Source organism: Pan paniscus, chromosome 3 (assembly GCF_029289425.2).
Source record: "Pan paniscus chromosome 3, NHGRI_mPanPan1-v2.0_pri, whole genome shotgun sequence".
NCBI classification, from domain to species: Eukaryota; Metazoa; Chordata; class Mammalia; order Primates; family Hominidae; genus Pan; species Pan paniscus.
This window is the reverse complement of record NC_073252.2, coordinates 170371678-170397781: the sequence shown is the minus strand read 5'-3', so window position 1 is coordinate 170397781 and position 26104 is coordinate 170371678. Positions and strand designations below refer to the sequence as shown.

Genomic DNA, 26104 nt, shown 5'->3' with positions numbered 1-26104 from the left:
TTGGGCCTCTTTCTATACCATGAAAATTGTTTGTTTGCAGGCAACTTTGAGATATAATCATGGGAATTTTGGGGATATTTCTACCATAAGCTTCTTCTGCTGAATACCTCTGTACCTAGGACGCTTAATAAAACACAAATTTTCTAGAAATGCTGTGACCTCCTTGGCTACATCTGAAGCCAAATAAACACAAAATATGTTTGAGTGCTTTGTACTAAATGAGATTTGTGCCTAGTAAAGCAATTTAACAAAACTTCCTCAATTTATAAGAAAAATAACATACATAATATGTACAAGTATAAGGTCACTTTGATAATAAGATAGTCTTCTGTTTTGTAAAATAAATGTTTCATTTTATTAACTTGAAAGTAAACATTTTTAGCAATAAATGTGAAATAATCACAATCTATACTTCGTACTTAATTAACTTATTATATATACATGTACAAACCATTTATCATAGAAAATAATACTTCAGAATAATTGCTGTGCTTCTTAGATATTCAGGAGATAATTTTATAAAAATTCTTTATACACACATTTAATTCAGTTATTTGTTATCACTAAAAAAAGCCACTTTGTGATTATTCTAACACAGAAGAGAGCACATCATCATGGGATAATTAAGCCATTAATAGAAATACGGGCAGTTTCTTTTAAAAATTCATTTTGTGTCTGTTATTTCCTCACCATAATCGGTTACTGTAACACTTGGAAAGTTGTCCTTAAAGACTTTATTTACAGTAACATTCAATACTTGGAGCTGAGAAGCTGCACACTCAGCAATAATGACTACAATCTATGCAAAGTTTGTCTGCCCCCTCCCTGTTTTTTAAACAAATTTCTTTGGGTGACATCTGAGCATCCTAAACTACCAGTGGCTGAGGTTGCTTCAGGCTAATGTATTTTTCTTGTTTGCTCAAAATAAACTGAGAATGTGACTCGTAATATATAAAAAAAAAAAGTCATATGGATTTGAATATAAGGCAACTACTTCTGCTTTGTTTTTTGAGAAAAATTTCACCTTACGTTGAAGTATGGGGTAAAAATAAACTTAGTTTGGATGCCTCAAAAATGGGCACAAAATTACTCTAATAAAATTGTTAACTATTAAATTAGAACTTGAAGGTATGATTTTAATCTCCTTCAGCCATCTGAACTAAGTGTAGTTGTCAAATGCAAATCTGATTTTTCAGAGGTAAGGTAAAGAGTAAGGGACAGCCCCATTCACAGGAAAAAAGTTAAGATTTTGGTGAAGTATTGGGCAAAGGACTTATACAAAAATGACCTAATCCGGGGAGAATTATTTACCAGGTGACATCTTGAAGGTGGCAGGAGAAAAGGCCTAGAATGCAAATATCAGCAAAAGATAGCAAAGGCGTTAGTTGGAGGAAGACAGATTTTGTGTGTTTTGTTTAAGTTGGTATTCTCAATGCTTACAGCTACACCTGGCTTCCTGATGACTCAGCATGTATTATACTGTTCACTGAATGAATGTAGACTCAGTCTTTGGGTATGTCCTGATTTTTTTGGAGTTAAAATTGTTTTGAATCGTGTTTCTTCCATTTATGAGTCATGTGACTTTGGGCAAGATAAGCCTTAGTTTTCTTATGAATAAAATGGAAATTCTAATAATTCATATTCATAAAGGATTTTCTGAAAAGTAAATTGTGTAACATCTATAAACTGACTACTAACTAATATTAACATTGAGTATCATCAGAGTAAAAGATTCTTGTGTTCCCAGGAAAAGACTGTGTTTTGGACATCCTAACAAGCAATCACCAGAAACAGCTTTAAACCCTTCTCAATGACAAATAACAACTTACTTTAGAAGCTTTAGGAGCTGTATTTCTGAAGCCTGGCCAATGAGTTAAGTCTTTGGCTTCCAAACGTCAGTCAGTGAGCAACAATCTCACTTCAGTAGCCCAGCTCATGGAAGCCAGCAGATAGCCAGTATGGCTCCAGTAATCCAGTAAGCCAATCTGACACAGCTAAAGGTCAACCAATCCCTAGTCCCACCCAATTCTAAAAATCTACCCATGCCGGAGCCCACACCTCCATAAACCCAGTAAAATGAGTTCTCTGCTATTCTCAGAGAGACTGTTTTACAAGCACATGTCTCCCTCGCATAGCCAGCAACAAACTCAGCCTTGTTAGTTTGTTTCAGATATTGAATAGTGGGTGGCTTCCTTGACAAGTGTCTGATATACAAGAAACAGTTAATAAATTTAATGACAGTATTGTGGCTGTTTCCACTGTTATTACCCTTAATCAATGCATTACCATTGTAGGGTGCACTGGGAGATTGACCTACCTCCTTTGGCAATCAGGAAAAAAATTAATTATAAAAATAAGAATTAGGGAGAAATGATTGCAGATTTTTCATCAGTCAATTTGGGATAACTTTTTTATGTAATGCAGAGCTGTGGTGGGAGGAGGGGTGTTCAGCGTTATTACTTCTCAGGAAATCCATGCAAAGTTAAATAGCAGAACTATGAAGCTATGGGCAGATAAGACAGTGGTTCTTGAAAAATTAATCTGTAAAATATGAGGAAGGCTAAATTTTCAACATAGTATTAGAAGAGCGTGACTCAGCCTGGGCCCTGGAATAGAAGAAACCACCACTTTTACTCTGGGGTAGAGAAAGGTTTATGCACCTTTACTCTTACCCTGCTCTCACCTACCCCAACCTTTCAGCAATACATTGAAGAAGAGTATTAGAAATTTTAGTGATCTTTGCTTTGTACTTTCATTCTACGTGATATAATACATGAAGACTGATGAGTCGAGGCCTGAGCTGTGTCCTCCATATTACCTTTTGGGGAACATATTGAAAAGCCAGATATAATTTCTAAAGTTTGCTTTACTCTGTGAAGCTCCTCACCAAACCTATTCTCCTAAAGTCTACCTGGCATTTTCTATCTGGGTGAAAGGGAATGAGGATGGGCTTAACTGACAATAATTAACTGACCTGGAAGGCCTAGAGTTTTCCTTAAGGACATCTTGTGTTGTGAATAACAAAAGTTAGGACCTAATTTTTCCCTACCTAGGAAATCTCTACAGGGTGGGTTTACAGCTCTTACTTCATCTTTACATATAATTATGTTATTAAGAAATCACTCCAAGTCTTGATTTTCATTGTCATCCTTACTTCCAAAGGGACAAATTAACTTGAATTAATTTGAGTTAATGCTGATGAAGAGTAATTCTTCCTTGTAATTTTCTAATGTCAAGATTTGTATTGACTAGAAAAAATTCTTTTTCAGGAGTCTAAAAACGGTAATTTGAGCTCCTAAATATTAACATCATGTTGTTAAACAATATGATTGATTGAAGCTATCAGCATAGTATTTCACAGCTTTACTTGAAGAACGATTTTAAGAATTTCTTTCTATTCCAAAAGAATAGTTGTTCTGATATTTGAAAGTCTTTATAAAGAAAATTTGTAAAACAAAAATGGCGTTATTACAAGGGATTAGTGTAAATGTAGCAAAATCAACTATAGTATCAAATACTGTATTATACAAAAGTAAATATACAGACTATGTAGTACTAACCATTATAAAAAAACAAGGGCTGGATACAAGGGTTATGTATAAAAATTAATTGTATTTCCATATATTAGCAATGAACAAATAGAAAATAAAAACGTTCACAATATTTTTAGAATATTAATACCTAGAAATAAATCTACAATAGTTGTGAAGTTGTCTACATTCATAACTATAAAACTTTGCTAAGAAAAAGTAAAGAAGGCATAAATAGAGAAATATACCATGTTCATAGACTGGAAAACTTGATATTGTTAAAATGCTGATTAATCCCCAAAGCTATCTATAGATTTAATACAATGCCAGTCAAAACCCCAATCTTTTCTGGGAGGGAGGAATTCAAGAGCTGATTCTAAAACTTACATGGTAATACAAAATGCCTAGAATGGACCTGACAATCTTTTAGAAGAAGAACAAAGTTGGATAGCATATAGTACAAAATATAAATACTTTCTATACAGCTATGGTAATTAAGACAGCATGGTATTGGAGTGACGGACATGCCACTCCCAAATATGACACCTTGGCATGTGAGCAAACAGCAGAAGTAGAAAAGCCATCTCATTTTCCTGTTGATTTTTCCCTTGAAATGGGTCATAAGACCCTCATGGAAGAGGTGTTCTCCCTATATCCTGAGAAAGGAATATCCTTATCTCTGAAGACTCAGAGACTTAGGGAATAATCTAAACAAACAGGCCTTAATAAGTCCTGTTTATTAACTCTCTCTGCCCCCAGCCTGGTGAGATTATTAGCATTAGATCACACCCTTAGTTTAATCATACATCTTCATGACTATCCATCTCTTCATCAAACCTAAGCATAAAAAATATACATTTACCTATTTTGGAGGGCCCTTCATTTTCTTATTAAGAATTCCATGTCATGTAAAACACATATTAAATTTGTATGCTTTTTTTTCTATTAATCTGAATTTTGTTATAGAGGGCTTAATCACAAACCTAGTGATGAGATAGAAAAATGTTTCTTTGCTTCTACAGGGAACAAAGAAAAATCTTTCCAATGGGTACCACTGGAACTGATTAGGGTCCAAAAGGATTCCCACACATACACACTCATTTTCTAAAACAAGTGCCACTGCAACTTGGTGGGGCATGGATAGTCTTCTCAATACATGTTCCTGGATCAATTAGATAAATTTATGGAAAGGAATGAAACTTGATTTCTACTTTATACCATATACAAAAATTATTTATGGATCATAGTCCTAATTGTTAAAGGCAGAAAAAATAAAACTTCTTGATGAAATTATAAGACAATATCTTCATGATCTTTTGGTGATTTTTTTTCTTAAAAACAGACATTCAAGAGAATTAATAAAGAAATAAAAGATGAATAAATTCACCTTTATTAAATTTAATATCTTCTATTTATCAAAAGACACTATTATAATAATGAAAAGTCAAAGACTGGGAGAAAATATTTGTAATAGACAAATCCAGCAAAGGACTGGACTTCTGTCTAGAACTTATAGAGTACTTCTACAAATCAATGAGATAAAAACAGAAAATCCAATTAAAAATGGTCAAAAGGGTTGAACAGACACATTACAACAGAGTACTTAAACATTCAGTATGCATATGAAAAGTTGTTCAATATCGTTAGTCATTATGAAATGCAAATAAGAATGTGATGCTACCATCCACCCACCACAATGGCAGTTGTGATGCTGATGACCTCGTAGAGACTGGAACTCTCATACATTGCTGCTGGTAGTGTAAATTGACAAAGATCTTTGGAAACTAACAGTATCTTGTAAGCCTAAACAAATGCCTACCATAGGACCTAGCAATATCACCCACCCCCTTTTTGTTTCTTTCGCTCCATATACAGACACATATATCTGGAAGAAATAATTACAACAAATATCAAGTACAAAATATTCATTACAGCTTTACTCAACCCAAACATTTATCAATGGAATGGACAAGAACATTGTGGTATATTTATATATTTAATATTACAAAGCAATAAAAATGACTGCTACATGCAATACATGAATGACTCTCCATGTATTGGAGAGTCTGTGTGTCTGTGCATACTCAAAGACACAAGAGAGTATGATTCTATTTATTTGAAAGTCAAGAAAAAAGAAAATTAATTTACAATGGGAAAAGTCAAAATAGTAACCTCTTAGAGGTTGTTGAAAGTGGAAGGGAGATCTTTCTGGGGTGCTGAGTATGTTCTATATCTTGTTCTAGATGGTGGTTACCATAGGTTTGTGTGTGTGTGTATGTGTGTATGTGTATATGTATATGTATATGTATATGTGTGTGTTCACTCATACATTCATACACACATATACATATACACACATACACACCTACACTGTATATGTGTGTATGTACATACACATATACATACAAATTTATCAAGCTCAATAAAGATGTGTGCATTTTACTGTACATATGAAATTTCAAAACCACACAAACGCATAGAAATCAAACCAATATGATACCATTACACATACCCCAAAATAACTAAAATAAGATAGAAAATACTAAATTTTGAAGAAGGCAAGAAACAACTGAAACTGTCACATATTGAAGGTAGGAATATATTGGAAAAACCAGTTTGGGAAACCATTTGGTAATATTTACTAAGATTGAACATAAGCATACCTCATGACCAGTAGTGATCCTTGAAAATATATACTCAAGAGAAATGTTCATCAAATAACATATACAAAAAGCAGCACTACTATTGTAGTTATAAACTAGAAACAACCCAAAATATCCATCAGCAGTATAAAAAATCAACTGGGTATATCAATACACTGGAGGATTATAGATTAAGAAGAATGAATGAATTACAACTGTGCATAATGATGTAAATAAATATTACAAAAAATGGTTAACAAAAATTGCCAGACACTAGGATTACTCAGTGTGCGATTATATTTATAGAACATTGAAACCCAGACAAAACTAATCTATGAAGTTAGATATCAGGACAGTGGGAATTGTTGGAAGCTGGGGAGTCAGTGGCTAGTTGGGGACTTTAGGGAGACATCTGGTGTGCTGGTAATATTCTAGCAATATTCTGATTCTTGATCTGAATAATAGTTACATGAATACATTCACTTTGTGATAATTCACCAAACAAGGAATGCATGATTTGTACACTTTTATGTCTGTATTTATTCCTTAATAAAAAGTTTACTTTTAAAACAGTAAGGTCTCCTGAGGTATCACATTCAATTTAAATTCTGTTACTGATTTTAGCTTGATTAATGCAACAGATGTGGCCTTATAATTAATTAAATCATAGTTGTAATCAAAGTCATTTGCTTATTGATTTATGTGATCATTTTGAAGGTATTTTATCTTCATTTGCCTTTGACGTACAATTGTCAGAGATCTCACCTACTTCAGCTGAGGTGACTATTCTTCCCCATTTCTGTGTCAAAGACTCCCAATGAATGTATAATGCATTAGCAGTAATTTTTTTTTTACAAAAGAATCTTTAAAAAACATTTAAAATAACCAAATTTATCTGTTGGGTAAAGGTGAGTTTCTATATATCTATTTTTTTTTCTAAGTAAGATCTATAGTATCATAAAATCAAATGCTGGTGGTTAGAACAGACAACAGAAATTATATAATTTAACCTTTGTAATTATGAAAATAAGGGGTCTGAGGCTCAGTAAGTGACATGCATGAGGCTTGTCATTCATCCATTCACTCATACCTTCAAATTTTTTAAAATTTAATTCACAAATAAAAATGGAATATATTTATCGTGTATATAATGATGTTTTGAAATGTTTATACATAGTGAAATGGGTAAAACTAGCTAATTAACATATGCATTACCTCACATATAGGTCATTTTTTGTGGTGAGAACACTTAAAAGCTACTTTCAGCCATTTTCAAATATATAATACATTGTTATTAACTTTAGTGACCATGTTTTAAAGTAAATCTCTTGAACTTATTCCTCCTAACTGAAATTTTGTATTCAATGATCACATCTCTCCCTGTCTCCCACCACCCCTGGTAACTACCATTCTATTTTTTACTTCTATAAATTTGACTTTTTAAGATTCCACATATGAGTGAGATCATGTAGTATTTGTCTCTCTACACCTGGCTTATTTCACATAATGTCCTCCAGGCTTATCTATTTTGTTGCAAATGACAGGATTTCTTTCTTTTTTAAGGCTGAATCATACTCAATTGTGTATATATATAATCACCATTTTATTTATCCATTTATTTTTTGATAGACACTTAGGTTGATTCCACACCTTAGTTATTGTGAATAATGCTGCAATGAATATGGAAGTGCAGATATCTCTTTGATACATGAATTTCATTTCCTTTGAATATATACCCAGTGTTGCAATTGCTGGATCATATGATAGTTTTTTTTTTAAATTTTTTGAGGAAGCTTCATACTGTTTTCTACAATGGTTGTACTAATTTACATTCCCACAAACAGTATTCAAGGGTCCCCTTTTCTTCACATCCTTGCCAACACTTACTTTTTGTCTTTTTGATAATAACCATTCTAATAGATGTAGGATGATATTTCATTGTAGTTTTAATTTTCATTTCCCTGATGATTAGTGTTGTTGAGCACTCTTTCATATACCTGTTGGCCCTTTGTATATCTTCTTTTGCAAAAGTTAATTCAGGTCCTCCGCCCATTTTTTCAATCACATTATTTGTTTTCTTGCTATTTACAGAGCACCTATAAAGTCCTGGACACTTCCTTAGGAATTTGAATATATCAGGGAAGAAAATGAATAAAGATTTCTGCACTAAAGCACTTAAATTCCTATTTTGGAAGACAGATGAAAAAACAATAAAAATAAATATAATGAATAAGTAAATTTGATAATATGTTACATAAATGGTAAGTAATGTCATGAATAAAGAAAACGTCCAGGTTGAGGGTGGTGGGATAGGGTGGGCAGGGCTTAGTAGCAGTGGCCAATTGTCAGTGAAGGTGTATTGGTAAGGTTCAGATTTAAACCAAGTCTTGAAGAAGGTGAAGGAGTGAGCCATGCAGTTAGCAGTTTGTACGGAAGAACGATGGAGTAGTAGCCAGAACAAAGGCTCTAAAGCAGGAGCATGACTGGTGTGTTTTAGGATAGGAGGAGGTCAGTTTGGCTGAAGTGTAGTAAGCTGATGTGAGAAGCATAGGAGTAGGTCAGAGCGTTAAGGGGATAGGGAGTTGGGCCCAGAACTGGCAGGGCCTTGTAATTCCTTGTAAGGACTTTTCATTTTACTCCAAGTGAAACGTCAAGCCATTGAAGGATTTTGAACAGAAGAGTAATATAGTCTGACTTATGTCTTAAAAAGATCACTTATGGCTTCTGTTTTGAGAATGGACTACAAAGAAGCAAGAGGAAGACCTGGGAAACTATTGCAGAAATCCAGGCAAAAGATGATGTTGACTTAGTTCATTGTGATTGCAGTGAAGAGAATGATAAAGGATCAGATTTTAAATATATTTTGCAGGTAGAGTGACATGACTTTCTAGTGGATTGTATGTAAGCAATTAGAGAAGAGAGGGTCAAGGAGGATTCTAAGGTTTTTTGACCAGGATCACGAAAGGATGGTAAAATGGAGTTACTGAGACCCAAGACAGAGATGGCTGGGGGGAGAGTGGATTTCCAGGATAAAATTCATGAGAGATGTTAAAACTATCATATATATGAATCTGAATTTGGGGAGGAAAGTCTGAGTTGGCAGTATAAAATTTGGAATTGTCATATATTATTGCCTGAATTGTGTCTTCCCCAAATTCATATATTGAAGTGGAGAAACTCACAGTTCCTCAGAATATGACTACCTTTGGAGGCAGGGCCTTAAAAAAGGTGTTTAGATTAAAATGAGGTCTTTAGGGAGGACCTTAAACCAATCTGATTTGTTCTTCGAAGAAGAGGAAATTTGGACACATAGAGTGACATCAAGGGTGCACACACATGGAGAAAAGACCATTTGAAGTCACAGCGAGAAGCTGACCTCTGCAAGCCACGGAGAGTGGCTTCAGGAGAAACCAGCTCTGGTGACCCCTTGATCTGGGACTTCCAGCCTTAAGAAGTTTGAGAAATAAATTTCTCTTTTTAAAGACATCTAGTCTATGGTATTTTGTTATGGCAGCCCAAGCAGACTAATATACCATATAAATGGCATTTAAAGACATGAGATTAAATGAGATCATCAGAATGAGTAAAACCTGGGACACTTCAACATACGAAGGCTTGAATGAGTAAAAGGTTTGGAGGCAGAACATCCGGTCAAACAGAAGAAACACACAGAATGTTTCCTTTGGTAGTAAGTGAACACACTGTGACACGTGGGAGGGAATGTTCAGCTGTGATGAGTGCCACTACTAGGTGAAGCAAAATGAGTACTCAGAACTAACTGTGCGTTTGTAATGTAATGGTTTTTTGATGACTTTTATAAGATCAGTTTCAGTGAACAATAGAGGCAAATACTGAATGAAATAGATTTGAGTGAATAGAAGGAGAGGAATTGGGGACAGTAACCATTGAAAACAATTTTTGAAGAGTTTTGCTATAAAGAGGAGCAAAGTAATGGGGTGGTAACATGTGGGAAAAGTGGAATGAAAGATTTTTTTTAAAAAAGACAGGAATAATAAAATGTAAGCTGTTGGCATGATCTAATATAGAGAAAACTTTGATGATGCAAAAGTGAGAGAAACTGCTGGAGCAATGTGCTTGAGTAGATGAAAAGGATAAGTTTTATACATGGTATTAAAACATAGAAATTTCACCTATGGTAACAGTGGGAGCCAGTGTGAGTGCAGATGCTAGCAAGTAGATATTATGGTGGGAGCTGGTTCAAAGTCTGATTAGGTTGATTCATATTTTTCTCAGAAATATGAAGCAAGGTCATCAGCTGAGAGGGGAAATGGATAAGAAGGTATAGGGAGCTGGAGGAGAGAGAAGAAGGTGTGAAGAGTTGTAAAGTAATAATGAACTAGAAAGACATAGTATAATTACCTGACAATATTAGGGATTCTCTAGGGGTAATGAACATTGTTTTAAAAGAAACCAGTTAATTTGCTTATGTGTTTTTTAATCAGCAAATCTCAAGTCCATAGTTCTAGGCAAAGAGTAGGTGAAGAGCTGTGGTTTTAACAAGAAATACAGTGAAACAAGTGAAGAGAAAATGAGTTGAGGATATAGACAAGGGGATAATTATAATGATGGAGAATTGAATTTAAGCTACACATAGAGGGAAGTGAGGAAACGAAAATGCTGAGGATAGAGTAACATCGGAAAGATCAACGGAATGGAGGTCCCAGTAGGGTTGAGAGTTTTGGATCACCAGTTGGCAAACGTTACAGTAACAATTGTTACAGGCAAGAATCATCGATGAATGCTAAACTTAGTTGACAAAGTATGATGAGATATGGAATACTTATAGTCTTCCTCCCTACCAGATACATATTAGTTACACAGAGAAAACTAACTTTGCAGTGGAGAAATCTGCATGTAACACCTTGACCAAATGATCAAAGTTAATACCAGCAATAATGGGACAAACCAACATCATGTAGCACCTCATATGATGCATTGAGAAGGGCGCACCACTTCTGTGGTATTATTTTGAAAAATGTACAACTTGATTTTAATCATGATGAAATACTGACAAACCCAATTGAAGGACATTTGACAAAATAAATGGTCAGTACTCTTCAAAAGTGTTAAGTTCATCAAAGTCAAAGAAAGAATGAAGAACTGTCCCAAATTAGAGGAAAGATGACAATTAAATTAATTATGGGATCCTAGATTAAATTCCATAATAAAAAATAAAAATATTACTGAGACAACTCATGAAATTTGAATAAGGTTTATTGTTGTCAATGGTGTTGCACCAATCTTAATTCCCTAGCTTTCATAACTATATTTCGATAATTATACAGGCTTTGTAGGATGTTAACATTTAAGGAAGCTGAGTGAAGAAGACATGGGAACTGTGTTTACTATTTCTGCAACTTTTTATGAGTCTGAAATTGTTTTAAAATGAGAAGCTAAAAACTAAAATGTGTCATTGAGGTACCAGAGAGAGGGGAGAGAAAACGCAGGAGGTGGTGGTCAGAGAGTGGGATGCATGCAATCGTGGGGTCTTCATGGAACGAATGAGGCTTGAATTCTAGCTCCCCTGCCCCACCCCACTTCCTTACAGGAGCTTATTTCCTGGGAGGGGCTTTACCAATATGTTCACAGGGATATGTGCTTTTGCCATATTTACAGAAGTAAACTATTTTGACCACAACCAGTTAAGATCACTCTCTGCCAATGTAGCTTCTTGTCTGCAATACTTGTCTCCTTGTTGGATAGCAATGGAGAGAGGCCATAGGTATTTTTGAGATCTTACAAAGTCATGTCAAGGATACACTGAGTTTACTTTTTGTGATGTGATTTGTGTGCATGTGTGTGTGGTTTTCAGTCACTTCTGCGAATAGTGAAGTTATTGCAACAATGACTATGGGAGACATGAGCCACTGCTTGGAAAATGAAGGAAAGCCAGTTATATTAAAGAAAGAAAGTGAAGAGAATATTCATAGACTAATTTTAGGATATAAGGCATTCTTCTGATGATGGTTCCTGAAGGACACAATAGAAAAGGTTTAGGAATCAGGGATGGGTAATAAAAGAGGACAAAAATCAAGTATGCGTAGGGTCCAATAGGAGATTAAAGCATGGGAAACTAAGGTGACTTGAGAGTCCTTGTGGTGATTAATGAAAACAGAGTCAAGGTTACAAGTAGATTATTTTCAGTGGATTTAAGAAGTGTTGTTAGTGACAGAGCTAGATGTAGAACTTAAGAACTTTACCCAATAAGTTATTTGCTTTTTGATTTATCATTAAGATTAATGTTTATACAATTCATGGGAATATTCAATTATGTTAAATGATTTTATTGTTTCACCACACTTTGTAGAATTTATTGTGTTGTTTGTAATTTGACAGGCAGTCTTATTGAATACTTGGGAAAATGAATACTTATGCTTTCAATAATAAACTTGAAATTGCTTAAGGATAATCAACGTGATTAATATTTTTGACTAGTGGCACAGTTACATTCATGTTAATGAAAGGTAAATACAGCAATTCTGTCTGATTTCACAAATCAATTTTATTTCATAAATCTTAAAATGTTCCATGACAGGAATGGTTGAAACCTCCAGCTTATTGATTTTCTATTCCTGTCTAAAGCATTGTACAATTATTTAGAACTGTGTTAGCTTGATAAATAATGCCTTAAATATTTTTAGTATAAATTTTACAGTTTCTAAACATTGGAATTGTGTGAATCTGATTCTGATTTGGTATCATTTTATTATTCTAAACCAAGTTTTAATTTTTTATCCTTACCCAAATTTACCTTTAAGTCCACAAGTTATCACTTAGCAATACCTAATAATCTGTGTATTTCTGAATTAGTAATTGATTAATGAGTTAGCAATTAATATAAAGAATGATGAGTCTTTTTAATACCATTTTAGTTTGGCTGTTTACCCAGTTTTTGGTGTTAGAAACTAATGATTGTTTGGAAATATGTTTTACTGTTCAAATACTCTTGACAAATCTGCAGAAAATTAGACTCATTGTACCAATTTCTTCCCATATAATATATGTAAAGTGTAGCAGAGTTGAAAAAAAATCAAACTATTAAAGCCACTATTAGGAAGAAGAAAAAAGCCTTATGTTCTTTAATATCTGTCAGGATAAATAGAAGTTGTGTTTTATTCCACCCCCAGCAAAGTCTAATTAGATGAGTGCAGTTTTTACCAGGAGCCTTTGATTAAGAAGCATATTAGTTTCCTATTGCTGCTGTTACAAATGACCACACTTACTGACTTAAAGCAACACACATTTATTCTGGAGGTCAGAAATCCAAAATGGGCAAGCAGGGCTGTACTCCTTTTGAAGGCTGTGGGTAAGAATCTATTTTCTTGCTTTTTCCAGCTCTAGAGGCTGCCTGTATTTCTTGTCTTGTGGCCCCATTTCACTCTGACCTCTGCTTCCATTGTCACATGGCCTTCTCTGCCCTGACCCTCCTCTCTGCTTTTAAGGACTCTTGTGAGTACACCGGGCCTCCCCAAGTAATGTAGAGGAATCCTCTGATCTGAAGATCCTTAACTAAATCACACCTGTAAAGTCCCTTTTGCCATGTAAGGAAACATTTGAAGGTCCGGGAATTAGGACATGGACATCTTTGGGACACCAGTATTCAGTCTACTACAAGCTTTAAGAAATGTTTATTTTCAGTTATTTACAGTATAAAGTGGTATGCAGTTATCAATAAGATAAACAATGACATGTCATTATTTGGATTTTCCTCTCTGACATCAGACTAATGACCATTATCTTAGTCACTTCCAACAATAGGGTAATTTCTATAACAGTGAATCTGACTTTTGGTTAAAACAATATCATAAAGTTGTATGGTAGAGTAAATGATTGGGTGATGAGATTACATATGATTCCAGGACTCCTTGGTCCTTAGGGACTCTATACCATGAAAAGTATCCTGTACTGAGTGAGTGTTATACTCAGTGAAGACAGTGCTTGAAAGGTGGACTGAAAGTTTATTTCAAGGAATCTGAAATCCATAGCTTTTATAGAAATGTTGTCATTAGAACTATAGGTTTATCATATGTACCAAATAATTATCATATATATGGTTTAGTGGATGAAGCCAAATATGGCACTCAGAAGAAACAAATGAATAATTTAAGTTCAATGTGCATCTGAAGTATGATATGCTACCAAAAATGTTATTGGATATGAAGCTTGCTCAAAAATAATATTGTCTACATCAAGAAAAATAATTGTGCCAAACTTGGATCTGATCATCCACAATCTAGAATACTTCATTTGTTTCTAAGTGCTATGTTTTACAAGGAATGTTTAAAAATAGGGGAACATTTGAGAAGAAAGGTCGCAGAAAAATAATCGAGCCATATGAGTAATCTAAACAGGAAATTATTGAATAAGTATATTTGTGAGGAAGGTATGATAGCTCTTTTCAAATATGCAAAATTTGAAAGGGTGTGGTTAAGGGGGGAAGACAGATTAGTGGGTCAAATTCAGGGGGAGATTGATCTTGCCTTGATAAAAAACCCAAAACTAAAGCTCAGAATTGTCTTTAGATTAATATGAGTTTGAATTGTAATAATTCCTACTTTTAAATTCCTTCAAGTTACCATCAAGTTCCAGAAATTTAACCTGAGACAGTTCAAAATACATCTTATTTGAATTAAATTTGAAATAAAGAGTCGCACTATATTTGAAAAATATCCAAAACACTGATGCCTGTAGCAACTGATTTATATAACATTTAACAAGTAGATACTTAACTCAAACATCCAAGATATTTCTTTAAGATAGGCAGGTAAATAATAGGTTAGGAATAAAAAGTTTAGTTATATTCTAAAGTGTGATGCTGATTTCTTAGTGCTTCATGATTACTGAAGCAGACATTTTACAAGTCATGCAAAATTACAATTATGACTTTGAGTAGTTTGCAGTCCTCAATTATGACACAGGTGTTTATATTCCTCTTGTAAAAACTAAATTGATGTAAGCCATCAAATCTGTCATCTATTCATTAATAACATCTATGGATAAGTTGGCTCTTTGAATATAATACAGCTGATGCTCAGATATTTTCTTTTAGTGCCTTTTGTATATATCTCTGTTATTGCATTGTATTAAAATACCTTGTTTAAAATGATTTCTGTTATATTGACTACATGATTAATTATGGGAAGGCAGAAATATACTTTACTCTTCTCTTTGTCCACATTTCCTCATCTAATTCTTGGTACAAAATAGGATTCAATAAATGTTGAATAAGTTGTAGTAATAAAGTTTATTAAACATAAATAAATTTGTGGTTGACTTTATTTAGATTAGGTACTATTATAATAATGTTGAAACTTTCCCTTGTGAATGACTGTTCAAAGATTTTCTACTTTTTGCTATATAATTTCATTCTTGCATGTCAGAGATCAAAAGTTGAAGTGCCTATAGGGACCCAGGCTAAGAAATAAGAAGAAATGAAAACTGGGCTAGACCAAGGAGTACATACACTGCCCCACCAAGAAGGTTCCAGAGCTGCTTAGCTCTAGCCAACTATTGCCATGGGGGACAGTGCAACCACATGTTCTAGGTGTTCAGGTAAAGATGAAAATCTGGATTTTTATATAAAAATTTTCAGTTTTTAAGTTATTGGCTACTGTGTGGACCATAAAAAACATGTCTTTGAGCCATGTTTCATTTGCAGGCAGACTGTTTTTGTCACCTCTGCTTTTAGGCCTTGAACACTCCTATGGACTGGAGAGAAAACACTCCAGATGAGAAGCATAACATGAATAATTTATACCTCATAAATGATGTCCTAAATACAGAGAATAGACACTTCTTTTTGAGAAGGATGGGACATATTGGAAACAGATGGAGGTGAATATGGAGTGTGGTGGTTAGTCATACTGGGGAGAGCTACATTAGATAAGTTATGAAGTTTAGGACTATGTATTAGCCTGTTCCCAGAGACTGGGTAATTTATAAAGGAAAGAGGTTTAATTGACTCCCAGTTCCACACATCTGCAGAAGCCTCACAATCATGCCAGAAGGCGAATGATGAGCAAAGTCACATCTTATGTGGCAGCAGGCAAGAGAGCTTATGCAGGGGAACTCCAATTTATAAAACCATCAGATCTCATGAAACTCACTACCACAAGAACAGTATGGGCAAAACTGCCCTCATGATTCAATCATCTCCACCCGGCCCTGTCCTTGACACATGGGGATAATTACAATTCAAAGTGAGATTTGGGTGTGAACATAGCCAAAGCACATATCATTCCACCCCTGGCCCCTCCAAGATCTCATGTCCTCACATTTGAAAACCAATCATGCCTTCCCAATAGATCCCCAAAGTCTTAACTCATTTCAGCATTAACTCAAAGGTCCACAGTTTAAAGTCTCATCTGAGACAAGGCAAGTCCCTCCCGCCTATAAGCCTGTAAAATCAAAAGCAAGTTAGTTACTTCCTAGATACAATGGGGGTACAGGCATTGGGATAAATACACCCATTCCAAATGGGAGAAATTGGCCAAAATGAAGGGGCTACCAGCCCCATGCAACTTCAAAATCCAGCAGGGCAGTCAAATCTTAAAGCTCCAAAATGATTGTCTTTGACTCCATGTCTTACATCCAGGTCATACTGATGCAAGAGGTGGGTTCCCATGGTCTTGTGCAGCTCTGCCCTGTGGCTTTGCAGGGTATAGCCCCCCTCTCAGCTGCTGGTGTTGAGTGTCTGTGGCTTTTCCAGGTGCACTGTCCAAGCTATCGGTGGATCTATCATTCTGGGGTCTGGAGGATGGTGGCCCTCTTTTCAGAGTTCTAGTAGGCAGTTCTTCAGTGGGGACTCTGTGTGGGGGCTTCAACCCCACATTTCCCTTCCACACTGCCCTAGCAGAAGCTCTCCATGAGGGCCCTGACCTTGAAGCAAACATCTGCCTGGACATACAGGCATTTCCACGCATCCTGTGAAATCTAGGCAGAGGTTCCCAAACCTCAATTCTTGACTTCTGTGTACCAGCATGCCCAACACCATGTGTAAGCCACCAAGGCTTGGGGCTTGCATTCTCTGAAGCAACGGCCTGAGCTGTATGTTCTCCCCTTTTAGCCATAGCTGGAGCTGAAGCAGCTGGGATGCAGGGCACCATGCCCCAAGGCTGCATGGAGCAGGAGTCCCTGGGCTCAGCCCATGGAACCATTTTTCCCTACTAGGCCTCTAGGCATGTGATGGAAGGGGCTGCCATAAAGGTCTGTAACATGCTCTGGAGACATTTTCCCCATTGTCTTGGTGATTAACATTTGGCTCCTTGTTACTTATGCAAATTTTTGCAGCTGGCTTGAATTTCTACTCAGAAAATGGATTTTTCTTTTTTTTTGTTGCATAGTCAGAATTTTATTCTCTGCTTCCTCTTGAATATTTTGCCACTTAGAAATTTGTTATGCCAGATACCCTAAATTATCTCTCTCAAGTTCAAAGTTCCACAGACCTCTAGGGCAGGGGCAAAATGTCACCAGTCTTTTTGCATAAGAGTGACCTTTACTCCAGTACCCAGCAAGTTCCTCATCTCCATCCTAGACCGCCTCAACCTAGATTTCTTGTCCATATCACTATCAGCATTTTGGTCAAAGCCATTCAAAAAGTCTCTAGGACGTTCCAAACTTTCCCACATGTTCCCGTCCTTTTCTGAGCCTCCAAACTGTTCCAACCTCTGCCTGTTACCTAGTTCCAAAGTGGCTTCCACAATTTTGGCTGTCTTTACAGCAGCACCCCACTCTACCGGTAACAATTTACTGTATTAGTCTGTTCTTATGCTGCTAATAAAGACATACCTGAGACTACGTAATTTATAAAGAAAAGTGGTTTAATTGATTCACAGTTCCATGTAGCTGGGGAGGCCTCACAATCATGCTAGAGGGCAAAAGGGGAACAAAGTCACATCTTATATGGCAGCAGGCAAGAGAGCTTGTGAAGGGGAACTCCCATTTATAAAACCATCAGGTTTCATGAGACTTATTCACTACCACATATTCACCATATATTTCTAGGTACTGGAAATATTTAAAACATTGATGTAGACTTACAGTGTTAATTCCATTATGAATTATGGCTTCAGATATGTTTGGTTTTATCAGTGTGATATTTTCAAAACTTTTCAGTACTTTATAAAAGATGTACTTCTTTCTTAAATTACCTATCCCTTCTATATTCAGACACATTCATTACTTGTATGGCAAAACAACAAAAACAGAACTCGCTGGAGGGAATCTTGAAAGCAAATCACACTGGTTTTGCTTCACAAAAACATCATTGTCCACACATGAGTTTTACAAGAATAATATTCCTGAAATTTTACTTTGATGATTGAAATGGTTGAATAGATACTGTTTGTTCTTAGCAGGTTGAATAGAACTATGAGATTGAGTGAAGAAAAGAAAGTAGTTAAATAATGATATTGATAGTTGGAAAAACATTAACAACTGATATTATTGTAATGAAAATTTTGTCTTTTCGTAGAACTTCAAACATCAAAAAATTACTGGCCAGGTACAGTGGCTCACGCCTGTAATCCCAGCACTTTGGGAGGCTGAGGCGGGTGGACTACCTGAGCTCAGGAGTTTGAGATCAGCCTGGGCAACATGGTGAAACCCAGTCTCTGCTAAAATACAAAAAATCAGCCAGGCATGGTGGTGTGCGCCTGTAGTCCCAGCTACTCGGGAGGCTGAAGAAGAAGAATTGCTAGAACCCGGGAGGCGGAGGAGGTTGCAGTGAGCCGAGATCATGCCACTACACTCCAGCCTGGGCAACAGGGTGAGACTCCATTTAAAAAAAAAAAAAATTACTACATATTCAAAAATGTTAAAAAAAAACAAACCCTGTGTTTTGTTGCAATCAGTACTTGTTAAATGTCTAAAGAATTTTATGTTTTTCATTGGTCGATGTTTCATTTACATAATGACTCTATGCAATTGTCAATTACATTTTTCATACAGTTTATATATATTGCATCTCTATATATTATTGTAACCACTACTTGTTAGTTTTCTTAAGAATTTTATTTTCTGTTGGCCAATTTTCTTTTACATACTTACTCAAATATCAGTTATATTTTCTATGCAGTATATATATATGTATATAACATATATGCATTTCCACAAAGCTATCTTGTTTTTTATATAATTAGAGGGAATCAGAAAGATAAGTTCCCTCTAATTATATAAAAACGATAGCTTTGTGGAAATGCATATACATTATTTATATATGTATTATACATATATGCTGAGTTGGAGGAATAAAGGAAAAGTAATTAAAGAAAATATTTTTCAGAATGAAGCTATATGAAAGCTTAAAAGTAAACTGTAAAAAAGAAAAGATGAGGATTGGATGGCTGTCTTAAACACAGATTGCCATGGAGATAATGGCTATTTCACAGGCTCAGAGATAGAACTCTTGGGCAGCAGATTTTTCCCCTCCAGTTTCTGTGGCAATGTGATTGGCAGAGATGCAGGTGCATTATCAGCTTGCCGATACTGCCCTGGAGCGACTGATGGAGATAATTACGATTTCTAGTAGGAAAATTTCCCTAGAGATGATTTGTTATGAGAAGATAAAATGTATATTAATGTCCTTCCACACCATGACCTTGGTTTTGAATTTTAGATTTCCAAGTATTTCACTGGAAAACTCCAGTCTTACTTGGGTTTGATTCTTTGACCTCAGGTCTCAAGGTTTTACTTTTTACTTTGGTTTATTGAGTCTTTTTAGGTATGTAATGGTTATGTTTTCTCTTTTTAGGTGTGCTGAAAACCTGCAGAAGACTGACAGTAAGGAAAGTGGCTTGAGAAAAAGTGAGGATATTTGCAGATTAAAAAAAGAAAAACAACTTCCTATTTGGGGGAAAATCTCAGTGATGAAAAAAATTGTCTCAGGAGGATTTCCCAACATCATAATCTTCCTGAACACTGAATTCTCTAGTTAACTACAGAAATCATGTGTTACATAAAGATAAGATGGTCAAGGAAGGAAAAGTTCTTACAATATATTGCTAATAATAATCCCTGAGGGAATAATTTTAAATGATCTCTTAATGTGACAAGCAGATTTTTAATGATTTTCTTATCTTGAATCCATAAAACACAAGTCCTAGGGTGTCATAATAAATACAACTGAGTTAAAATTTGATTTCCCAGGTGCACAGGATTTTATTTAATATGGAATGTTCTACATCAGCATTGGAATTCCCATTGCTCAGCCTTCATTTCTATCTATACCTATGGGGATCATAAACAATCTTTTAATTGAAGTGATAATCCATAATAGCATTGATGGTTGGTGTATAAGCAGCAGAAACTGTAATGTGAAAATGCTTCAAGTTTAATAGTGGTAACTGTTGAATTTTAAATTTTGTACTTTTTATCATAGACAAAAATGTAATTAGAAATTTTAATTAAATGCAAAAGTAATAAAAGTTGCTTGTCACATAGAGGGTAAAGTCTCAAAATATATTTAAATATTCCTTTTCACCAAAAGAGTATTAATAATTAATAATTTCATAATCTCTTACCTAAATTCAATTCCGATTCTCACATGAGAAATTCTGCATTTTTAAAGCATTATAAGACTAACAAAATCTGTTCTTTTTTAATGATATAAAATGCTTGTCCATAAATAATAAATTTATTATTTTAGGAACCTTCAAAAATCCTTCAAATCTGACTCTTGTAAAAAAGTAAATGAGTTATTTTCTTCCGTGTACTGAACAATTTGTTTCTCTTGATGAACAACAAATTAAAACAGAAGAAAACACACAGACACACACCACACACAAAGACATACACAAAGGCACACACAAGACACAGATAGACAAACACAACTTTACTAACAGCATTGCTGTACATAAAAGTGATTTTTTGGAAGAGTGGATGTCTTTGTGTGTTTAGATAAGGATTTGGTAAATCAAGAAGGCTGTGACTCCCAGAGTGTAAATCAGAATCTTTGTGGCATATATGAGGTCAGGGGAAAATTATCGTGTACACTCCAGTTCAGTAACAACAGAAAAGTGGATTACAAAGTAGGTATTTTTTTTTTAAATGAAGGATCTTGAAAATCTTTTAATATTCATCAAAAATTACCAAGAAAGGTTACATTTTCTTCTTAGCAAAATATAAAAAAGTTTACTTTGCTATGAAATCTTTGTTTTTAAGAAAGTCTTCTAGCACTAGCATTCCAAAAACTTCACTTTGGAAGTCACTATCTGCAACAAAGAACAATATCATTTGTGAGCCCTTGAATAATGGCATTCACAGAGAGACACTGACAATACGCATATTCAGAGATATACCATCTCTGCTTGCCAGCACCTATGGGCACAAAGAAGCTGAAGTTTGGTTAAAGAAATGGCCAGGGCAAGGAATGAAGTTTTTGTAATTATGTTTCCAAGAGAATAGGCTGGTCTTGAATGCCTGAGCTCAAGTGATCTACCCACCTCCGCCTCCCAAAGTGCTGGGATTATAGGCATGAGTCATCGTGCCCAGCCTACCTGCAGCAGAGTTTAAATACTTGATAAAAAATTTAACCCAAGGTTAAATATTTTGAAAAAAGAGACATCAGTGGGACTTGAGATTGTGACTGATTTATTTACATTCAGATGTATGCTTGTATGCTTTCTCATTTCAAAAAAGATTTGAAGCAGTTGCTATAAACACTAATAGACAAAATGTTAGCAGCAAAAGTGAATGGAAAATGTACATATAAAAGAATACTGATGTTGATTTGATTACAATAATAAACCAACTAAGTAATTACAAGAAAGTGATTAAGAGGTCAAGGGTAGTAAAAGAGTCAAACAATATAAGAAATATATAGAGTGATGAGGGTGCATGAAAGTTTTTTTATGTCCCTATAATGTAGCAGCATGTAGTGAGTATATTTTTCTTTATTTCATAGAGCACTGCACAATACTAAAAACTCACAGAGCAGAACTGAGAGAAATTGAGACCCCGAAATCCATACAAAGAATCAACGAAACCAAAAGTAGTTTTTTTTTTTGAAAGGATAAACAAGATCAATATACGGCTAGCTAGATTAACAAAGAAAAATAATATCCAAATAAGCACAATCAGGAATGACAAAGATGACATTATAACCAATCTTACAGAAATACAAAAAATTCTCAGAGACTATTATAGAACTCCTGTATGCACATGAAGTAGAAAATCTAGGGAAAATGGATAAACTCCCAGAAACACACAACCTCCTAAGATCGAAACAGGAAGAAACTGGAACCCTAAGCAAACCAGTATCAAGTTTCAAAATTGAATAAATAAATTAGTAATAAAAAACCTACCAACCCAAAAAGCTCCTGACCAGATGGATTCACAGCTGAATTCTACCAGACATACAAAGAAGAGCTGATACCAATTCTACTGAAACTATTCGAAAAAAAAAACAAGAGGCATTTCTCCCTAATTCTATGAAGCCAGCATCACTTTCATACCAAAACCTGGCAAAGATACTATGAAAAATGAAAACACAGGCCAACCTCCCGATAAACATAAATGCAAAAATCCTCAACAAAACACTTGCAAGTTGAATCCACAGCACATCAAAAAGTTAATTCACTAAGATCAAGAATGCTTGATTACTGGGATGCTGGGTTGGTTCGACAAATGCAAATCAATGAATGTGATCACTGCATAAAGAGAATTAAAAACAAAAGCCATATGATCATCTGAACAGATGCAGAAAAAGCCTTTGATGAAATTCAACATCCCTTCCTGATAAAAACCTTCACCAAACTAGGCATTGAAGAAACTTACCTCAGAATAATGAGTCATCTATGACAAACTCACAGCCAACGTCATATTGAATGGACAAAAGCTGGAATCATTCCCCTTGAGAACTGGAACAAGACAAGTATGCCCACTCTCACCACTCCTATTCAAGATAGCATTGAAAGTCCTAGCCAAAGCAATCAGGCAAGAGAAATAAATATAAGGCATCTAAATAGGAAAAGAAGAAGTCAAGTTGTCTCTCTTCACTGACAATATGATTCTACATCTAAAAAGCTCTAATGATACTGCCAAAAGGCTCCTGAAACTGATAAAAATGATTTCAATAAAGTTTCAAGATACAAAATAAATTTATAAAAATTAGTGCCATATCTATGCATCAATAATGTTCAAGCTGAGGGCCAAATCAAGAATGCAATGCCATTTACAATAGTTGCACAAAAATTACCTAGGAATACAGCTCACCAAAGAGGTGAAAGATGTCTACAAAGAGAACTACAAAACACTGCTGAAAGAAATCAGAGATGACACAAATAAATGGAAAAACAATTCATACTCATCAGTATTGTTAAAATGGTCATAATGCCCAAAGCAACCTACATATTCAACACCATTTCTATCAAACTACTAATGCAATTTTTCACAGAATTAGAAAAAAACTATTCTAAAATTCATGTGGCACCAAAAAAAGACCTGAAGAGCCAAAGCAATCCTAAACAGAAAGAACAAGCCATGAGACATCATGTTATCAGACTTCAAAGTATACAATAAGGCTACAGTAACCAAAACAGCATGGTTAAAAACAGACACACAGACCAATGAGACAGGATAGAGAACCCAGAAATTAAGCCCCACACCTGCAGCCATCTGATCTGCAATTAGGTCTACAAAAATAAGCAATGTGGAAAGGACTTTCTATTCAATATATGTTGCTGGGATAGCCGGCTAGCCATATGCAGTAGAATGAAACTGACCCCTACGTTTCATCATACATAAAATTGAACTCAAGATCGATTAAAGATTTTAATATAAGACCACAGACTATGAGGATGCTAGACAAAAACCTAGGAAACACCATTCTGGACATCAACCTTGGCAAATAATTTATGATTAAGTCCTCAAGAGCAATTTCAACAAAAACTAAAATTGACATATGAGATCTAATTAAACTAAAGAGCTTCTGCACAGCCAAAGAAACTATCAACAGAGTAAACAGACAACCTACAGAGTGGGAGAAAATATTTGCAAACTATGCATCCAACAAAGTTCTAATTTCTAGAATCTATAAGGAACTTAAATAATTTAACAAGAAAAAAAATCCCATTAAAAGGTAGTCAAAAGACATGAACAGATATTTCTCAAAAGAAGACATACAAGCAACCAACAAACATATGAAAAAACACTCAACATCACTAATCATAAGATAATTGTAAATCGAAGCCACAATGAGATACTATCTCACACCAGTCAGAATAGCTATTATTAAAAAGTCAATACACAACAGACGTTGGTGAGGCTGAGGAGACAAGGGAACGCTTATACATTTGGTGGGAATGTAAGTTAGCTTAGCCACTGTGGAAAGCAGTTTGGAGATTTCTCAAATAACTTAAAATAGAACTACCATTTAACCCAGCAATCTTATTACTGGGTATATATCCAAAAGAAAATAAATCACTCTACTGAAAAGACACATGTAGTCTTTTGTTCATCGTGATGCTATTCACAATAGCAAAGACACGTAGAATCAACAGCAGATTGGATAAAGAAAATGTGGTACATACACAGCATGGAATACTACACAGCCATAAAAATAATGAAACCATGTCCTCTGCAGCGACCTGGATGCAGCTCAAGGCCATTATTCTAAGCAAATTAATCAGGAAATATTGCATTTTCTCACTTATAAGTGGGAGTTAAACATTGGGTATGTATCGACATAAAGATGGGAACAGTAGATAATGAGAAATGAGGTCAAGGGTAGTAAAAGAGTCAAACAATATAAGAAACATATAGAGTGATGAGGGTGCATGAAAGTTTTTTTATGTCCCTATAATGTAGCAGCATGTAGTGAGTATATTTTTCTTTATTTCATAGAGCACTGCACAATACTAAAAACTCACAGAGCAGAACTGAGAGAAATTGAGACCCCGAAATCCATACAAAGAATCAACAAAACCAAAAGTAGTTCTTTTTTTGGTTGAGAAATACTGGAGGACAGAGGATGGCGTAAAGGGTTGAAAAACTTACCACTGGGTACTATGCTCACTACCTGGGTGACAGGATCAATGGTACTCCAAAACCTCAGCATCAGACAATATACCCAGGTTACAAACTGGCACATGTACTCACTGAATATGAAATAAAAGTTGTAATTAAAAAAAAAAGACTTGGTAAGAAAAAACAAAAAATAAAAAAAATAAACTACCAAGGAAAACAAGGTGATGAATACAGACCAACATTGTCAATAATGAATTAGAAAGTACTAAAACACATTGTATGATCTAATTGCATTTATTTACTGCAGAGCAGTAGATACTTGTTGGTCTCCTCAATGTTTGTCTTCCCTCTGTAAAAAATGCCTTTTCATACCCCAGTAATAAACTTTAGAGGTCAGTATTTAGACTCCATGGATTTCAGATTCAATCTGATTCAGATTCTCTCTTCTAGGAACTTGAAATTGGGGTTTGCAGAAGTAATGAGTCTCTTCAGACTACCTGTATGCTGGTTGCTCAAAAACTGTAGGAGAGCATTTTTTTTTCTAGGTGGATGGTTGGAAAAGCAGAGAAAGATGGATCTATCCAATAACAAGAACCAAAAACCACACAATTGTAACCTGAGAGGTGGAAATAAGAAATAATGACATCCTAGAGAAAAATAAAGCAGCTTTAAAACAAACAAAAACAAACAAAAACCAAAAACAACAACAAAAAAGCACTCCTGTTAAGTTCTGCATTTGATCATACAACTCAATTTTGGGTCCAAAGAAAAAAGAACTTAAATTAATTTTTGCTTAAGCTAAAAGAGTTTATGTTCTTATAAGAAAAAGTGTGCTGATCAACACAGTGATATATGCAAATTCTTAAGATGGATATCACATTTTAAATTATATTGGATGATCCATATAGTTGTCAAGTACAGGCTTCTGTTAATTTAGAAATTTTGGAG

At 34.9% G+C, this 26104-nt stretch overlaps 1 protein-coding gene and 1 long non-coding RNA gene across 4 annotated transcripts in view; one reads left to right on the top strand and one right to left on the bottom strand.

Moving 5' to 3' along the window:
- LOC130541473 (uncharacterized) overlaps positions 1-15451 on the top strand; it is a 95348-nt gene extending 79897 nt beyond the window's left edge. The window contains exon 3 of the long non-coding RNA XR_008955531.2: positions 13529-15451. This is a non-coding gene — a long non-coding RNA (uncharacterized LOC130541473). The remainder of the gene's footprint in view (positions 1-13528) is intronic.
- Positions 1-26104, bottom strand: part of GALNTL6 (polypeptide N-acetylgalactosaminyltransferase like 6) — a 1235992-nt gene that overhangs the window by 404542 nt on the left and 805346 nt on the right. The window lies entirely within an intron of this gene.